The sequence below is a fragment of the Octopus bimaculoides genome, chromosome 21 (assembly GCF_001194135.2).
Source record: "Octopus bimaculoides isolate UCB-OBI-ISO-001 chromosome 21, ASM119413v2, whole genome shotgun sequence".
NCBI classification, from domain to species: Eukaryota; Metazoa; Mollusca; class Cephalopoda; order Octopoda; family Octopodidae; genus Octopus; species Octopus bimaculoides.
The window spans coordinates 35,982,081-35,985,744 of NC_069001.1; the positions used below are offsets into that span (position 1 = coordinate 35,982,081).

A 3,664-nucleotide genomic window follows, 5' to 3' on the forward strand; every position below is an offset into this window, starting at 1 on the left:
TGATAATGATTATGGTGATGATGATGATGATGATGATGATGATGATGATGATATTTTGACGCATTTGCAAACACAGGGAAAAAAAACACCACAAAACACAATCTAGCATTATGAAAAAAAGTTATCTTCGTTAATTAATTCCTCCCTAAAAAAAAATAACACACACACACAAAAAAAAGAAAAAAATGCTAACCTCCTCTTGATGACCACAGAAATCAATCAGTTAATCTAGCCATATTGATTATTGATTTCACTTGTTTCTTTGTTTCTTTTAGTCTTCTTGTATTCCTTGCATAATTTCGGTTTATTGAAGCTGTCGAAACTATGCAGGCCTCTCCTGCTCCAGTCATTATTCTCCTGCCATTAATGAACTCCGGCATATAAACATACATACAGATGCATGCCTACATATACATATATATATATATACATACATACATACATATATATACACACACACATATTTATATACATATGTATATATATATATATATATATATATATATATATATATATATATATATATATATATATACACATATGCATATATGATTATATATACTCACATACACATATATATATATATACATGCAAACATATATACATATTCATATACACACACATATAAACAACCCATATGCCCTAGACGTATAAAACACTACATTTCCATTTTCTGACAGCAATTATGCAAAGAGCCTATTTCACACGAATTCTGTGCGTCGATTACCCAAGAAAAATGGAAAAAAAAAAAGCATAAAAAATTAATGATGGAGAAGCTGACTGTGCGAGTGACAAAGAAAGGGGAGAGAGGGGGAGAGAGAGAGAGAAGGAGTCTGCATGTGCATGTGTATATATATGCATATTTATATGCGTATATGCGTGTGTGTATATATATGGATAGATAAATAAATAGATAGATAGATAGATAGATAGATAGATAGATAGATAGATAGATAGATTGATGTATGTGTGTATATGCATATGCATATAAGATTCAGTCTTTTGTTGTGCATTTAATCAGTGAGGCTTGGCTGGTTTGTCCATTGATGATATAGTCCTGAATCTAACTCTTAGTTCATCTATTGTGTGTTGTGTGTATCTAAACAAGATACATTGCTTGCTGCAGTAAGTTTAATTTCTTACTGTTTTTCTCCTGACATAAATATCCACTCAAAATTCACTGTAGCAGTAGACCTAATCTGCTGTCTCACAGTTTAACACCACCACCTGGAAATTCAATGTCATTCTGCAATTCTCAAAGTCTATTTTATTATGACTGTTTGAACCATGTTCTCATAACTCAATATCTTGTGGTGCTGCTTCAGCTGTAGAAGCCTCTGACTTTTGTAGTTTCTGCTTTCCATCCAACCACAGCTCTCAGTATGCTTTCAAAAGCTACAGGCTCCCTAATGCACTTGTTTATGCCTAATGACTGTAAATTAACGTTCGCCTTCCATGCTGGCATGGGTGGGATGGTTTGACAAGAGCCGGCCAGGCAGAAACCTGCACCAGACTTCAGTAACTGCTTTGGCAGGATTTTTACAGCTGGATGCCTTTCCTGACACCAACCACCCAGTAGAGTGGACTTAGTGCTTTTTACATGGCACAAGCACAGGCAAGGTCAGTTTTAGTAAGGTTTTTACAGCTGGATGCCTTTCCAAATGCCAACCACCTTACAGTGTGGACTGGGTGATATGTGCAGGTGGCATATAAAATACACCATTTTGGGCTTGGCCTTTGCCAGTACCACTTGACGGGCCTTCGTGCCGGTGGCACATAAAAGCACCCACTACACTCTCGGAGTGGTTGGCGTTAGGAAGGGCATCCAGCTGTAGAAACTCTGCCAGATCAGATTGGAGCCTGGTGTAGCCACCTGGTTCACCAGTCCTCAGTCAAATCGTCCAAGCCATGCTAGCATGGAAAGCGGACATTAAACGATGATGATGATGATATGTATGTCTGTATATGGGGTGTTGGATCTGAAAGAGCTAGATCTCACAAAATAGATGATAAGGCATTTCATTTTAATTGATGAAACATTGTGCCAAAGAAGACCTAGCCAACCCACATAGTCATGTTGGCGAAATGGCTGTAAAAAGACAAAAAAAAAAACTGATGACTGTCATGGTGATGATGACGATGACAACAACGACAATGACGATGATGATTCCTCTAATTAGATCTATTATAATCTATTGATTGCATTTCAGAATGAATTTAATGGCTGAATGTTTTAAATATGAAAGACAGAATGAAAGGAAGAAAATTAAGATTTTTCGTTTGGAATGAAACATTTAACAGTTTTTATTTCATAATCACGTTATTTACGAAGACTTCTTAACTTCATCTTCTAGTTTCATTATCATCATTATTATCATCATCATCATTATTCTTATTATTATTATTATTAATATTTTGTCCAAAACAAACCTATGTCCTCTGATGTTTATTTTTAGCAGTTTTTGGAACAATTCTTGAATAGAACTTTTACTAGTATTCTTCAGAATCTCTGTTATACTTGCTTTTTTTTTTGTTTTGTTTTTTCTTTGATGAAAAAAAAAGTTCTTAATTAAATTAAATCAAATGAAAATCATGTATATTGATAAATACCAGAATTTTATTGAAGAATTCTGTTGAAAAATGAGGATTGGCTCAAGATGAATTTCGAAACAGGAAAAATCAAAACAAAAACAAAAATTAACAGAAAATATGTAAACAAATCAATAAATATGATAGTTCAATGGTTTTAATTTGGAAGAGATTAACTTGAAATAAGCTCCAAAAATATATTTTTGTATAAATTTATCACAAAATTAACTCTATTTCTTCTCATGCTTCAAATAAATTATGAACCTCTCTCTCTCCTTCTTCTCTCTTTCTCCTCCCTCTCTCTTCTTCTTTTCACTCTCTCCTCTCTTCTTCTTCTCTCTCTCTCCTTCTTCTCTCTTTCTCCTCCCTCTCTCTTCTTCTTTTCACTCTCTCCTCTCTTCTTCTTCTTCTCTCTCTCTCTTTCTCTCTCCATTTATATCTATATGTGTGTATGTATATATATATATATATATACATATATATATATATATAAGTTCAAAAAAAGACAAAAAACAATAGCAAGAAAGTGAGGACGTGATACGGATAGTGTTATTAGACACTCGGGAAAGGAAAGAGAGAGAATGCACAGACACATATATATGATGTATATGCATATATACATATATATATAAGTATATATAATAAAGATTTGGATAAACACATATGTATCTCTCTCTCTCTCTCTCTCTCTCTCTATATATATATATATATATATATATATATATATATATATATATATATACACACACACACATATATACATTTATATACACATGTAGATATATGTGTGAGTGTGTGTAGATGTGAAGATTCCTTTACCATGTCTGTTTATCTCTTTATTGTGTGTGTGTATGTGTAATTGTATGTGTAGTTCTATGTATGTGGTTGTTCATACATGTGTTGTTTGTTTATCGTTTTTGGCTCTTCTTGTTTTATTTTGTTTTGTTTTTTTTGTTTGTTTCATTTTTCATTTTTTTTTTTTTTTTACTTATATTTCTTCATTTCGTTCTTTGTTTTATAAATTCTCCAGTTTCGTAAGAGATTCTTTAATAAATCCTTTGATAGCGAAAACATT

The 3,664-nt window shown here is 32.7% G+C and overlaps 1 protein-coding gene across 2 annotated transcripts in view; it reads left to right on the forward strand.

The window, feature by feature from the left end:
- Positions 1-3,664, forward strand: part of LOC106875053 (neuron navigator 3) — a 629,108-nt gene that overhangs the window by 306,019 nt on the left and 319,425 nt on the right. The gene's annotated exons all lie outside the window — the stretch shown is intronic.